Genomic DNA, 16,072 nt, shown 5'->3' with positions numbered 1-16,072 from the left:
AAGTAGAAGGGTCATTTTGTTAAAATTTTATTTTTATGTTTGATTTGATAAAAATAAAAGGATAAATTACATTAATAGTCCCTATGCTTTGCGTTTTGTGTTATTTTAGCCCCTACATTAGTACAATTTTAACTCTTAATTTTATATTTTATGTCAATTTAGTCAAATTGATAACGTTGTTAGTATTTTTTATTGAAATAAATTGAATTAAACAAGTTTATAATTTTGCCTCTAACAATGCTAACAATTGTAATCAATTAGACTAAATTAAAACAAAATTATAAATTCATGATCAAAATCGAATCACTTGGAATTATAGGGATCATTGAAAAATACAAAAATCAAAAATACATAGACTTAGTATAATTTGTCCAAAATAAAATAAAGATACCTTCCAAAATGAAATTACATTCACTAATTTAAGATATTGATCAATCTATTGAAAGATCAAGAAATAATCATTCATTTCTACCTTCTTTTTTTTACTTTTTTTTTTTCTTCCCCAACAATTCAAACACTACTGTTTCATGGAAAAAATAAGTAAGATGGAAACAAGTAAATAAATAAGAGATAAAGTAGAAATTATTTTATATAATATATAGAGCGCACTGGCTTGGCAAGATGCCACCTCTAAAGCTACAAAAAGCCATCTCGGAAGCTACCCATTGTAGCTTTGGTTCAGCGGCTTTGTAGGAAAGTGCATCTTCACGAAGTTATGTTACTTAGGACATTTCTAACGATTTATCATTTTTTAATTAAATTTAAGTATAAAAAAAGATGAATTTCTTAATTTGATATTAGTCAATCCAATAGTATACTATAACTTTCATCAAAACACATTAAACGTCTGAGGGGACGATCGGCTGGTTGGCTGGATAGGGAAAATGAATTTTTTTTCCACCTTTCATTTTTGTTTCCTCAATTCGTTTCCCTTTTTTTTTTTCCTCCATTAAATCTTTTCCAATTTTTTTGGCCTCCAATAATTATTTCCTTCCAAAAACTGATATAAACAGATTAACCTATATACCATATAAACCAGAAAAGACGTACGTTATATCTAAAACCAACCATAACTAAAACCACGACATAATGACTAGCTCAAGTTCTTACATGTTCAATTCATTTTCATCCTGTTTTTCTTCCTTATCCTCCGATGATGAGTCTGATGATGAAAAAATTGTCAAACTTTTGGGTGGTTATGATATAAATAATGCTAATATGATACAGATTCTGATAGCAAGTGATCGATCAAAGAAAAGAGGTGGTTCTGTTGTAGGACATAATTACATACGTCGCGATAGATGGAAGGGTCATAAACAATTGTTTGCGGATTATTTTACGGCAAATTCAGTTTATTCACCTAAAACATTTTGGAGACGTTTTAGAATACGTCGTCCTTTGTATCTGTGAATTTTGAATGCCATTGAAGCACACGATCTATATTTTATTCAAAAAAATGATGCAACTCATATCCTCGGATTGTCTCCACTGTAAAAGATGACTTCAGTAATGAGAATACTGCCATATGGATTGGTCGCAGATGCAATTGATGATTATGTGCATATTGGGGAAAGCACGACAATTGAAAGCTTACAACACTTTTGCAATTCAATAATTGAAATCTTTGGACCTGAATACCTTAGATCTCTAACAACAACTGATATTGCCAGATTACTTGCTATTGGGGAGGTTCGTGGGTTTCTGGGTATGTTGAGAAGTTTAGATTGCATGCATTAGGAGTGGAAAAATTGTCCAACGGCATGGCAAGGTCAATATGTAGGCCATCAGAAAATGCCAATCATCATTCTTGAAGCACTAGCTTCTTACGACTTATGGATTTGGCATGCATTTTTCGGAATGCCTGGATCACATAATGACTTGAATGTGGTGGATCGGTCGCCCTTATTTTCTGATCTTGCCCAAGGTAAAGCTTCGCCTATCCATTACACTATTAATGGACACACTTATAATATGGGTTATTACCTTGCTAATGGTATATACTCTCAATGGGCAACGTTGGTCTAGACAATCTTTTCTCTCCAAGGAGCAAAGAAATAACATTTTGCAATGATGCAAAAGTCAACAAGGAAAGATGTAGAGCGGGCATTCGAAGTGCTTCAATCCCGATTTGCAATTGTAGGTGGTGCCGTACGTTTTTGGAATCTCAAAATGCTTGGTAACATAATGGAGAGTTGCGTTATATAGCACAACATGATTGTCGAAGATGAGAGAGATAAGCATCTTGATTTCTGTGGGGACATAATTTTTGAATGACAACACGTGGCTGAGGAGGCACTGGAGTGCCAACCGAGGTGCCACGTGTCCTGGACATGATGCCGAGATAATCTCGACTAGGCCAAGGTTATCTATGAAGATACCGAAATCTGGGATAAGCGGATAAGGGACAAGAGTCCAAGAATGTGAGAGGATTTCAGTTTGGATAGAGATAAGATTCTGAGAGAGTTTATCCCAATCTGATTGGGAGTCCAGGATTAGCATTGAGCCAGAGTCCATTGAAGCTAAGCTTCTATTGGGATTAGGTTAGTGTTGGCTATAAAAGAGAGGCACCCTCATGGGTCTAAGGTATGCTTTTTATATTCTGAATAGTGAGTTAACCACTTTTGATATCTTTGAGAGATAACTAACTTGATCGTCGGAGTGTCCCCGGGTAGACGAACCACCGTCGGAGTCTTCTTCTTTCTGTGACAGGTCGTTCGGGTGTGATTTATTCTGTCAGTGTTCTCTAGTTGAGTACTTGTTTGGCAGTGTGATCAGAAAATAGCACACACAATTCGGCGCCGTCTGTGGGAACGAAAGAAGAATAGATGGCCAACGACGAACGGAAAGAAAAGGTTGAGGACGACATCCCTACTAGGAGTGGTAAACATGTTAACCTTGACGTCGGAGGAAGATAATTGCAACGAAGAAACTTGGGATCGGAATCCCAGAGAGAAAGACATCGGCAAGGAAGGCGACATACCAAAGAAATCAAACCGAAGCGGGTATTATAACGAGGATGACCTCCAGGTATGGAAAGATAGATGCCTGCAGAGGGACGAAGAGATGAAGGGAATGGCGAACAAATTGGCAGACCTGCAAACGGTCGTCAATTTCATGATGCAGAACAACGTCATGCAGCTACCGTTCCCATTACAAGACACGCCGATTCCAGCGGCCAAGAACAATGCCCAGAAGGGAAGGTAGAAAGCAGTCCCTATAGCCCGCCAGCACAACAGGATTAAAGGACATTCTCACCGGCCTTCGCAGGAGGTCGGGCATGAAGAATCAACGAGGAGAGAATCCCAGAAGACAAGTCGAACCAAAGAAACCTGCACCAAAGAACATCAGGATGTTCAGGCAAAGGAACTTTGTTTCAACGTAACTAATAGAGAGAGGTCCAAAAAGACTCATAATGACACTAGAAGTAGCGCACCGAAGAGGCTAAAATCTGGTGATAACCGAGCTCCTGGACGGACCAAGGAGGATCTCAGGGATTACCTCCAGAGGAAGCGACAGGATGCTGAGGTAACCTTACCGGTCAAGCCGAGAACGCCGTTCTCGATAGAGTTGGACAAATTTGAGGCCCCGAAAAGGTTCAGTATGCCGAGATTCCAGATATACGATGGTAAGTCGGACCCCAACTTTCATATCGGCTTGTACCTGAACTCGATGGCACTATACACTAGGAACGAGCCATTGCTTTACAAGGTGTTCCCCTCGTCCTTCAGGGAAATTGCATCGGACTGGTTTCACAAGCTGCCGAAAGGAACTATGAAAACTTGGGAAGGCCTGGCCGAGATGTTGATGGCCAGGTTTGTAACAAACAAGCTACAGCCATTAAAGGTGGACTCCCTGATGGCTCTGAGAATCAGTGAGGATGAAAGCCTTAGGGCCTATGCCAAGAGGTATTATGAGGTATTCAACCGGATACCAAGATGCAACCAAAAGGTGGCAGTCATGTCTTTTAAGACCAGCCTGAAAGATGATTGTTTGCTTCGAAAATCATTGGCAAAAACACTGCCAAAAAGTATGGAGGAATTAATGGCCAGAATAGAGAAGTATGCCAGAGTCGAGGAGGATACGTTGAGGACAAAGGTATCAAAACAAGAGAAGAGAAACGGCTCGCCGAAGCAAGGCCAAGGTAATGGCAGATACAATAAGCCAGAGACAAGACTAAGGGCTGCCCATGTAGTCACAATCGTGTTCCGAATTTTGGTTTACAAAGTCTTGGAAAGAAGCCTTTGAAGCTCCCTAGTGAATTGATGGGAAGAAGCCTTGGCAAGCACTGTGCTTACCATAATGAAGATGGGCATCTGACTCAGGGGTGCAGAGCCCTGAAAGCACATCTGGAAGACCTGGTAAGGCAAGGTCATCTAAGGGACCTTATAAACGAGACCAGGACAAAGGAAGAGCAAGCAAGACTGCTTTAGGCACCGGCAACACCGCCTCCTCTAGCACCACAACCGCAGGCAGGCAGACCTCGGGTAATCAATGTGATTCACCCGAAGGTCAATGAGAACGAAATATATGGGGAGACTCAGAAGGTAAAACACTTATAGCATGTGTACCAAGTCCGGCAGAAAAAAAGACCTAGGGCAGACAAGTGCTAGGGACCAGTGTTGTCTTTCACTGAAGACGACCTAGAGATGGTGCAGCATCCATACAACGATGCCTTCGTAATATCCCTCCAGATTAGAGAATGCCAAGTGAAGCACATCTTAATTGACCAGGGCAGCTCTTGTGACATCATGTATGTCAGGTGTTACAAAGAGCTTGGCCTTCACCAAGATGATCTGGAACAATCCAATGGTCCAATGGTCAAGTTCAATGGAACGCCGACATGGCCCCTGGGAGCAGTTAGTTTTGAGGTACAGGCTGGCACCAAGAAGATAAAAATTGAGTTCACAGTAATTGACACTCCCTCCCCTTATAATGCTATCTTGGGAAGGCCATGGCTGCACGCAATGGGGCTGTTCCCTCAACATTGCACCAACTGTTGTGATTCCCAACAAAGCATGGAATTGAGGAGGTCAGAGGGGATCAAGTCTAGGCAAAGAATTACTCCATGGCAGCAATGAAATCCACCTGCAACATACGAGAAGCAGAAGCCGCAGAGATTGAAAATGAGGACATGGAAATCCTAGATGATGTTGGCAAAGAGCCAGCCGAGAAGAGTGAGGAAGTCTTGAAGAAAATCCTTGTCTAGCAAGGGGATGAAGAGTGCTTCTTCCTTCTTGGCTTGGGCTTGGACGAGGAAGAGGAAAAAGAGCTAGAGGCGTTCTTGAGAGAAAACATTGAGGTGTTTGCCTAGACGTCGTACGAGATGCCTGGCATTGACCCCGAGGTCACTTGCCATAGATTGAATGTGGACAGGTCAGCTAAACCTGTCATCCAGCGAGCAAGAAGGCCGACGTTGATGCATGTCAAGGCTGTAGAAGAGAAAGTGGATAAACTTCTGGAGGCCAGGGCCATTCGAGAGGTAAATTACCCGACATGGTTATCAAATACGGTGGTTGTGAAGAAAAAGAAGGGGAAGTAGAGAGTCTGTGTGGACTTCACCATCTTGAACAAGGCTTGTGCCAAAGATAGTTTTCCACTACCCAAGATCGACCAATTGGTGGATGCCACTTCAAGACATGGAAGGATGAGCTTCCTAAATGCATACAGGGGGTACCATCAGATAGCTATATACCCTTCAGATGAGAAGAAGACTACATTTATCACCTCGAAAGGGCTGTATTGCTACAGAGTGATGCCTTTTGGGTTGAAAAATGCAGTAGCAACTTACCAGAGATTGGTGACCAAGATGTTTAGGCATTTAATAGGCAGAACAGTGGAGGTATACATAGATGACATGGTCGTGAAGACCAAGGAACTTGAGGATCATTTGGAAGAGTTAAAGGCAGTTTTTGACATCCTTAGAACATATCGGCTCCAACTCAATGCATCGAAGTGCGCATTTGGAGTTGGGTCTGGTAAGTTCTTAGGATATTTGGTTACCAGAAGGGGCATTAAGGCTAGCCCGGATCAGATCAAGACCATCTTAGAATTGAAGAGCCCAACGTCGGTAAAACAAGTGCAGATGCTGACTGGAAGGGCTGCAGCCCTAAATAGATTCATCAGCAGAAGTTCTGACAAATGTAAACCTTTCTTCAGCTTAGTGAAGAAAGCCACAGACTTCTTATGGACAGAAGAGTGCGAAGTTGCCTTAGCTAACTTGAAGAAGTATTTGACTACAGCTCCAGTTCTCTCAAATCCAGTACTTGAAGAGGAGCTGTTCTTATACTTGGCAGTTTCAGAGCATGCAGTGAGTGCAGTGGTAATCAGAGAAGAAAATTGAGAGCAAAGGGCAGTTTACTACGTGAGTAAAACCCTAGCTGATGCAGAGACCAGATACCTACCCTTGGAGAAGCTAACACTGGCTTTAGTAATGGCTTCCAAGAAGTTAAATCATTACTTTCAAGCCCACAAAATTATGGTGTTAATTGAGCATCCCTTGAAATCCCTATTGCAGTAGGGAGATCTAACAGACAGAATAACTAGATGGGCAATGGTGTTGGGCCAATATGATCTGGAATTCAAACCCAGAACAGCAATCAAAGGCCAAGTTTTAGCCGATTTCGTAGCCGAGTTCACACTAGGCGCCATCATACATCGGGCTCCGTTGAGCCAAGCTCTAGGAGAACAAGGAGAAACCCAGTCGGGCATAGCCAAACAAAAGAAAGAGCAGAAACTCAGGCCTGCAGTATTTACGTCGGCGACTCCTTCCGCCTGTTTGTTGACGGAAGTTCGAACCGACAAGAAGCAGGGGCATGAGTAGTGCTAGTATCACCGGATGGATAGATGCTTGAACAATCCATTCATTTGGGGTTTAAGGCCTCAAACAACGAGGCATAGTATGAAGCCCTGATCACAAGGTTGAAGTTGGCAGCAGCAATAGAAGCCGACAAGGTGATGGTTTTCTATGACTTCCAACTTATTATCAACTAGGCAACAGGCGAATACGCTGCTCGAGATGAAAGGATGGTGGCCTATGTAAAGGAGGTGGGAAAACTGATGACATTGTTCCAAAATTACCGACTACAGCAAGTCGGCCAAGATGACAACAGCCATGCCGATGCCTTGGCCAACCTGGCTAGTGTAATGAAACCAAGAGAGGCAAGGACAATAATGATTGAATACTTGTCAGGTCCAAGTGTAGAACCACTGAACACAGTGCATGAAGCAATGTGTGCGGATATGGACCAACTTGGATGGATGCAGTAATAGTATTCCTTAAAGAGGAAAAACTACCGGATGATCATAAAGAAGCACACAAGATCAGACTGAAGTCGGCAAGATTCAGTCTGACAGTAGAAGGGCATCTCTATAGAAGATCTTTTACTAGACCCCTTTTGAGGTATGTGCATCATTCACAAGTTGAAGACTTCTTGTATGAAATACATGAAGGAGTATGTGGAAGCCACACTGGGGGCAGATCACTTACTCATAGGGCCATTACTTAAGGGTACTGGTGGCCCTATATGCAGAAAGATGCTGAAGCCTATGTTAGAAAATGTGAGAAGTGTCAAAGGTTTGGACATTTGATATACCAAACAGCAGTAGATCTGAACCCAGTGTCCAGGCATTGGCCATTTGCCCAATGAGGCATAGACCTTGTTAGACAACTGCCTCAAGCGACTGGACAAAGGAAGTTCCTACTAGTGGCAACAGATTACTTCACCAAGTGGGTTGAAGCTGAACCCTTGCAAAGATTCGGGACATTGATGTAAAGAACTTCATATGGAAGAATATCATCACCAGGTTTGGGATTCCAAGAGCAATAATAGCAGACAATGGAACGCAATTTGACAATAAGCTAATCAAGAGCTTCTGTGCAAAGTACAAAATCAAGAATTACTATTCTACTCCAAGTTTTCCTCAAAGCAATGGACAAGCAGAAGCATCCAACAAAGTTATCTTGGATGGGATCAAAAAGAGGCTGAAAGTAGCAAACGGAAAGTGGGTGGATAAGTTGCCCAGTGTACTCTGGGCATATCGAACTATACCGAGAAGATCAACTGGGGAGTCTCCATTTGCCATGGCTTATGGCATAGAAGCAATTATTCCACTAGAGGTCGGCATCCTAGGGATCAGAACCCAAAGAGTAGAAAATGGGACCAATGAGGCATTCTTGGCCCGAGATCTGGATCTGCTAGAAGAAAAAAAAGAGAAAGCAGCAATTCAGTTGGGGGCATACCAGCAGCAGCTTGCCAGGGCTTATAATAAGAAGGTTAACCCACGAGACTTCCAAGTTGGGGACCTCGTCCTAAGAAAGGTCGTCGGCAACAAGAAGGATCCCAAAAAGGGCAAGCTTGGCCGAAACTGGGAGGGACCTTATAGAATCATCTCGGTCCTGGGTAATGGGGCATATCGGCTTAAAGACAGTGAAGGCAAAGAGTTGCCAAGACCCTGGAATACTTGCAATCTGAAGTTTTTCTATCATTAGATTTCTTGTTTTTAAGTTTCTTTTTATTAGGCGAAGTAATAATAAAGTCTTAGCTTGATTTTTAAACTTGCGTAGTATGACTAACCAGTCACTTGGCGATGTTTCTAATTGAAACATGACGAATAACTTAGACTTATTATATGGCAGAGTTGAATTATACTTGCATATAATAGAGTTGAACAAAGTTTGCGATGTTTCTGATTGAAACATGACGAATAACTTAGACTTATTATATGGCAGAGTTGAATTATACTTGCATATAATAGAGTTGAACTAAGTTGGTGATGTTTCTGATTGAAACATGACGAATAACTTAGACTTATTATATGGCAGAGTTAAATTATACTTGCATATAACAGAGTTGAACTAAGTTGAATTAACCTAGACCTACCATATTGGCAGACTCAGACACAGATTGAAACGAAGTACATGTCAGCTAGATTAACAAAGAGACCAAGGTTGGTAACCTCGGCCAGTCCTTGTTTGAATCTAACCTCGGCGCCAAGGTCGAAGCCACATGCTTAAATGAGAACCCAAGTGAAACTTAAGTTCACATTAGAGGGCAGAGGGCTGGAGAATGGTGCTTGGGAGTTGGAATCTATAAGCTAAGGTTGGTTTAACACTTGTTGAAATTTTAAGAAAAATTTACAAGTTGAAGTTAAGCTAAGATTATGTTGAAAGAAGTATCTACGTACTTGCCGAGATTACCATATTAACAAGACTTAGAAAATAGTGGAAGACAGAAGTCTTGATAAACATTTAATATTTTTACAAATTTTTTCAAGTATTAAGCCATGGCCGAGATAAACAGTCAACAGTTATACCCAAAGTATTGTACCCCGAGGAAATTGCACAGTTAAGGTGTTCTTTGAAGACATGCAGAATATTTTAAGTATGGAATCATACGGGACAGTAAAAAAAAGACAAGCATTCAAAGACTTAGTCAAAAAAGAAGACTTGCATTCAGATAAGGAAAGAAGGCATTTCGGCCTGACATTAAAGGATAATTGTTCAGATTACAAAAGTGGCACGTCGGCCAAATTAAAGCTAATATTGTTTTAAAAGTGAGAAAAAAGTACAAGGTACAAGAAACAAAGAAAAAGATTATAACAAGACTACTCGGCAGGCTGGGTCTCGGTCCCAAAAGACAGTTGGGAAGACTTCTCGGCAGCCTTCTCGGTGCCTTCTCAGCCTCGAGCTTGGCGTCGTTCTCTTGTAGAGTCTGATCGATGCTCATCTCGATGATTGGCACCTCGGAGGTTGTCTTTTGGGAGGAGGCACCCTTTGAGACTTCATCTTCCTCATTCTAAGTCAAGTCAGAGTTGGGGGACTTGACCCCAGCAGCTTCTTCCGTATTCTCGGCTTTAGTTTTCTCCTCGGACTCAGCCTTGTCCTCGGATTGGGTTGGAGTAAGGAGAAATGGCAGGACGAGGTGGCTTTCATCTTTAAGTGGAGAGTCCTCGGGGATAGCCAATTCTTTCAAAGCAGCCATCCAGCCAAGGGAGTAACCCTTGTTGCATGCCTTCTTGACCTGCTTCTTATAGTCCTCGCGGACATCGACTGCCCCCTCGGCGTACGCCTTTTCGTCTGCCGCCTTGATCGCGGCCTCCTTTGGGGCCAAGGCAGCAATGAGCTCGGCTTAGGCTTCGGCGGTCTTCACTTCGGCCTCTTTTTTCTCGGCCTCAAGGACCTTAGCAATGGCCTCTGCAGCTCCTGCCCTCTCCTTGGCCTCGTCTTGGGCTTGTTTTGCTGCTTTGGCCTGATCCATCAGTGTTTTTATCTTGGCCTCGGCTTTGTTGATTGTCTTTAGCAAACTAGCAGCCTCCTTGGTCTTGTTGACTAACTCTTTCTTGATGCCAAAAGCTTGCATCGCGAAGGAGTGGGCATGCTGGATCGCCTAGAAGAAATGGGCAAAACAAAAGTTAGTAAAGTTCTCTAAGTATGGAAAAATAGAGAATGAAAAAGTACCAAGTGTTAGGGGCTTACTTGGACGGAATGCTGCAACATTAGAGCGAAGTTTTCGTATTTACTGACCTTGGTGTTACGCTCGAGGTCCCTAAGAAGGAGCAAGGCAGTAGAGAAGGCAACGTCGACTTCAATGTCGGTCGCACTGTCGCCGACTCTGACTGGCTTGTCCTCAATGGTGATTGGGGGGGCCCAAGGGGCATCTGATTTCATGGACCTTGAGGTTGTCGCAGACTCTGACCTCGGCTTCTTTGACCAGGTTAATAGAGAGAGAGCAGCCTCGATAGGTCTCTTTTCGACGGCGGAGGCACTTTTTTCTGCCTTGGCTATCTTGGATATTGGCAAGGTATCCTCAGAATCAATCTAAGTTACCGTTGCCTTAGCTTGGGCTTTCTTTAGTCTTTTTTGTTTTGGCTTTGGCTGAGATTGGGATAATGAAGGTTGTATGGAGACAGTGTTGAGGATGTCGGCTAAAAGGTCGTCTGCAACCGCCTTCTTACGACCCATCTCGACAATGGCTACAGTTCAACATCAGCGTTTGCGTTGAAAATGTGAGATTAGTTGTGGAGGATGGCTGTTCTGCTGGATTAGAGGCTGATCCCTGATCTGGCCGAGGTGATGAAGTTGTAGGAGGAGTTGTAGCGGAAGGAGGAGACTTGTTCTTCTTCAGGACGTCGGGCAAGATGGATTTGTAGGTCGGGATATAATTCAGGAGCAGAGGAGCCTTGCATTGGTTGATAGGCAAGTTAAGTAGCTTCTTAAAATCCTTGCTGGGATAGAAGTTTTTGCGGAAGTCCTTTGGAGGCTGAGGAAGAACTACAAAATAAAACATACAGACATCAGAATATTTAGAAAGAACAAAGTATTAAAGACTTGAGAAGCAAGTAAAAGTAAACACTTGGCTCTTACCATCTCCCTCTCTGAACAGTGTACGGCTTAAAGGGTAGAGGTGAAAGTCGTCATCTGGAAGAAACTCCCAGTTGCCCGAGACGATGAAATAATTATTCCCGGCGCCCTTGTTGGAATCAGGGAGGTCGGCGATGAGTTTGTATTCCGTCGACCTCGGCTTAAGGTAGTAAATGTAGCATTTTTCTGACTTAAGGCCACACATGGTGCAACAGTACTGGATGTGGGCTAGAGTTATCCTAGCATTTTCTCGGCTAGCTAAGGCAATAATACCGTTGATGACTCGGTCAGAGTTAATGGCTAATTGCATTGGGTTGAGTTTATAATAGTGAAGGACTTCTCGGAAAAGAATATCGAGAGGGAGCCTAAGTTCGCACTCTACGCAGGCTACAACTGGAAAAGGCATAGAGTCGTCTTTGGGCATGATGGAGTCCTCCTCCCCAGCCAACCTAAGGTGAACATCGGCAGAGATGGTGAATTCTTGCCTGAAATATTCTAGCTTAAGTGGGATGTTTACCTTCCACCTCCACATACCCATAACGTCAGCTTAAGGGAAAAGTATTGGATTGTAAAAGGAGGTGGCTTGTTAGGGTTTAAAGGACCTCAGGAAAACCTAAACGAGTGCTGGGGCAAGGGTTTTTGAAGATCTAAAGGGAATTTGTTTCAATTTTTCCAAAAGTTTGTAAGTTCTAGAACAAGTCCCAAACCTAAGGCTACGAAAACAAGGATTGAGGGCAAGAATCTAGAAAAAGACACAGAAAACAGAGACAAGAATATGATGCAGAATCAAGAACAGTGATGAACTATCAAGAACACTGTGACAAAGTGTGTACAAGGGTGCGAGGCTAAAAACAGTGGCAAAATGAACAATGTGTGTATGTGTATACCAGCAATAGATTGTACAAGAGTGGAATCGTGATACAGATAACAAATGGTGGAAATCAACGCATAAGTAACAAATTGAGAGCATGAATAAAAACATCATGGCAGTGTACAAACATAGCAGTTTGAAGCGAAACAAGAAATTGAAATAAGAGGAACAGTGGATCACTGAAGAAAATGAAGCCGGTGTAAAGTTCGCCGGGGTCAGACGATGGCAGCAATCGGAGAAGAGTAGCAAAAGCTTCGTCGAAGGAGGTGAACGGAGTGGTTGCAGAGCTTGAGAGCTTGAAACAATGAAGGATTTGGGAGTAGAGAGAGAGAAAAGGTTTGAATGAAAACGAAAATGCAAAAGTGAAAAGACGGAGAGAGAGAGAGAGAGAGAGAGATGATTTTGATCAAACACGCAGAATGGCGGCAAAATGGCAATTAGAGGACGACGTGCTTGTCAGACGACACACACAAATGCGATGCGACTTAATAGCGCATGTCAGGCACGGCTCAGTAAGGGAAAGACGCATGGTAAAAACGGTTGAAATACTGTGCGTGACAGCTCATACGCGTGTTGAAACTCTTGGAGTTCTTGATTTAATGGAGCAGGACCTCGGCTAAAGGGACAATCTCGGTTGAGAAACTTGAATGAACTTGGTTATTGGTTCTGAAGCATTGATGAAAACAGACTAAGTCTTGGTCATATTGAGCCAACGAATGATGACCTCGGTAATGAGGGACAAAGCGAGCTTAGCCGACATGCTAAATGGAAGAAACGATATCGGTTCCATCACCTTAGGGTGCCGAGGTAATAGAACCTAGGGGGCAATTGTGAGGACATAATTTTTGAATGACAACACGTGGCTGAGGAGGCACCAGAGTGCCAGCCGAGGTGCCACGTGTCCTTGACATGACGCCGAGATAATCTCGACTAGGCCGAGGTTATCTACGAAGATACTGGAATTCGGGATAAGCAGATAAGGGACAAGAGTCCAAGAATGTGAGAGGATTTCAGTTTGGATAAAGATAAGACTCTTAGAGAGTTTATTCCAATCTGACTAGGAGTCTAGGATTAGTATTAAGCCAGAGTCCATTGAAGCTAGGCTTCTATTGGGATTAGGTCAGTGTTGGCTATAAAAGAGAGGCGCCATCGTGGATTTTAGGTATGCTTTTTATATTCTGAATAGTGAGTTAAACACTTTTGTTATCTTTGAGAGATAACTAACTTGATCATCGGAGTGCCCTCGGGTGGACGAACCACCGCCGGAGTCTTCTTCTTTCTATGACAGGTCGTTCAGGCGTGATTTATTCTGCCGGTGTTCTCCAGCTGAGTACTTGTTTGACAGTGTGGTCAGAAAACAACACACACAATTTTGATTATGAAATTTTAACACTAACTCGCCAATACTATTTTCGTGCAGCAATAACAATTACTTCCAATCATTTATGTCGCGTCATTTAGGTATTAGAGATAAGAATGCATATCATGCCCTTTGCAATGATTTAATAGAACATATGTGGCATCTTTATGGTGAAAACTAATTTCATCACGTGGATGAGAACATGAACTTTTGGTTGGCTTTTTCGATTGGGAGATGATTACACAAGGAAGGTTGTCAATGTTTGTTGTTGCTATTAAACTTCATTTACACACATCATTTTTTTTTTTGTTAGTCAAATACTGTCAGTGTTTGTTGTTGGTGCTCTTCACACTGCACACATCCGTTTTTGCTAGTATTATTGATTTGTTAACTTTGTCATTATCAAAAATAGTATGAATTTGTTAGCAATGTACTGATGTTGTGTTATGATATGGCTTTGAACTACTGATATGGATGCCTATAACATATACCTTACTTTAGTGCAATACTACTACATTTATTAAATTACAAATGACTGATGATTCTTATATGTATCCACCATTTATTAAATTACAAGTGAATTGCAAATGAATGCCTCAGACTTCACAAATGAATTACAAAAATGATAGACAAATGAATTATATATTACAAATGAATTACCAATAAATTTGATATATACCCAACATTTTTCATATTAAATACCTCTGTAAAATCCAACTACTTCACCATCATATCAGAATGCAGACTTGTTTGTTCGGTGTGGCGAATGCCTCATGAAACATACACAACCATCCAACTACTTCATTTAAGAAATTGACCCACTTCATTACTTCCCTCCACCACCTACCTCATTTAAATCTATTGACAATACACTCTATATAGACACAATGCCTTGCAGAAATGTATGTCATTTTTTGGTGAAGGAAGTGTGCATTATTCAAAAAAGCAGCAACCCAAAGCAATAGAAACCGAAAGCAAATTCTGCACCAAAATTGGTCAACCGGTTAGTCAACCAGTCGATTGACCGGCCGATCAACCGGCCTTGTTTGTGAACTTTATTTTTCTATGTGAACTTCCCTATCTGTTGCACTTCTTTTTTTTGTTTTGCACTACCTTTTCACACCATTTTGTCACCCTACACTCAATTTCAACACCTCTAAAATCAACAATTCACATTTAACACATTCCCAATCAAATTCAACATATATTCATATTATGTCTAGAACAAAAAGAGTAAGACCAAAATATGGTAAAACCTCCAACTCTCTACCACGCCAACAACAACAATAGCAGCCTCAAAGTTCAGCTTATCCTTCTACTGATTTTCTCACTTACAATCATGAACAAGCCTTTCAAATCTTCCTGCTCAATATGATCTTCTGTTAGTTAGCAAACTTAATATAAGGCTATGGGGTCGCTAAATTTAATTAATTTATCACAAAAGGTATATTCTCGTCTTGTGTCTTTATTTTATATTCACTTGAAATCTACTGATGAAGAAGATGAAGACTTTAGTCTTCTATCTTATGTGAAAGGAAAGGCTATTGAGTTTGATATCTCCACTTTATCACGAATTATTGGAGTTGAGCAAGGAGATATGCATATCTATTTTCACAGTGAGTCTGACCTACTTGATATTGTTGGCAACATAAGTGAAGTATATACTACTATTTGAGAGGAGATTTACCCGAAGTAATTTTCAAGCAAGACATTTGAAACCCCACCTTTGTATTCTCCATCGTTTTATAGTAGAAAATGTCACTCCCAAAAGATGACATTTTGATGTTGTTCCAAATTTTAATGCTTATTTGCTATATTGTTTATACACTAACAGATGATACTCCCGAAGACCCCCATGACAATGCCATACCAGCAACTGAACAACCTCAATACTGGACTATTTTTTGGCTATGGAACAAGAATGTCACAATCGGCGTATTCAATGGGAACAACAAATGGCTAATCAGTTCATTGTATTAGGTTAATCAGTTCGATGCATTTGCCACCGCACAAAAATCATTAATTCAACAATTTGGTGAGTTTCGTCTGGACACTAAAAGACGTCATGAAGTGGAAAGCAATCGCATAGATCGAATTAAGCATCACGTCAGCGAGATATACCAGCATTACTTCCCTCCTCCACCACCTGACAATGACCTTTGATGTGTTTGGATGAGAGATTAGATGTATCACAAATTTATGTGGTTTTGTTTGTTTTGACGATGTACTACTACATTCTATATTTTCATTTTTCTATTTCTTGTACTACTTTTTAAATTTTTCTTTATGAATGTAGTAGTACTATGTATGTTTAAATTGGACTATGTAGCAATATTATGTATTTTTCTATTTCTTGTACAATTTTTTCGTATGTCTTGTTCATTTGTTTTTGTCATATGGGCCTGATCCTTATGTCACTATGTATGTTGTTCAAGTTTGATACAAGAAACATGAAAAGGCCATTTGTTAGCAAACATGTAAC

The sequence above is a fragment of the Camellia sinensis genome, chromosome 14 (assembly GCF_055761805.1).
Source record: "Camellia sinensis isolate YWXY chromosome 14, ASM5576180v1, whole genome shotgun sequence".
Lineage (NCBI taxonomy): Eukaryota > Viridiplantae > Streptophyta > Magnoliopsida > Ericales > Theaceae > Camellia > Camellia sinensis.
The sequence above is the reverse complement of the archived record's forward strand: the minus strand, read 5'-3'. Positions refer to the sequence as shown.